The sequence below is a fragment of the Glandiceps talaboti genome, chromosome 16 (assembly GCF_964340395.1).
Source record: "Glandiceps talaboti chromosome 16, keGlaTala1.1, whole genome shotgun sequence".
Lineage (NCBI taxonomy): Eukaryota > Metazoa > Hemichordata > Enteropneusta > Spengelidae > Glandiceps > Glandiceps talaboti.
The window spans coordinates 39508-40350 of record NC_135564.1 but is presented as its reverse complement, the minus strand read 5'-3'; positions in this window follow the sequence as shown (position 1 = coordinate 40350).

Here is an 843-nt window from a genome sequence, read left to right as displayed (position 1 = left end):
ATCTGCCAACAATAATTCAGTACGATTGAGTGAATAACCTTTCAGCCATTGTGCCGTTCTTTTCACCGTTTGACAGACGCTACCGTACATGTCACTAATTTCATACACAGAGAAGACATTGTGGGATTAGTGATATTATTAAAGGGACATAGTCTGTAACTTTATAATCTTTGGTGGTTACCTTTGTATTGTATTGAGATATTCACTTGCTAAAACGGGCTGAAAAATGACCAGTAACGTAGTATCAAAAAGAAATTCGTAATGATACAAAATTATATTTTGACATAATATGTTGGTTATCAACAATTTCGGGAAACGTATCACTCGTTTTCAATGCGTTGTTGTGCTTTTACTGTAACGATCTCTTGCACCGTCCACCAGCTCAAATTTGCTACATAAGTGTTAGTGTATAATGCGTATTTTATTTTGTACAAAAGATTGGACCTCAGGTTAATACAGACTGCAAGAATAATTTGCTCGCTGACAGGATCAGCAGATCGATATTCTACTTTGAAAATAACTATGCTTAGTCGATTCAAACCATGGATATTAAGTTTCCGACGTATGTACAAGTCCTGCTTGCGTCAGAGCCTCAATTTGAATTGCATCGTTAAAATGCAACGCGACTTTAAACAATATGTGTGGTCGCTAGAGCAATGCACAGACTCTGAAAAGAATGCTTTGAGAGTACATAGAAATCACTTCAGGGTTAGATAAGGCCACTCTTTCTTTCTTCTTGTAATCCTGTTCTGTATTTACTCATGGTAACCTCAGTTTGACCTAAAAGATACTCTTCTAATAGTTCGTTATTCTTGCACCGTATTCATCATTACGGCATCATCA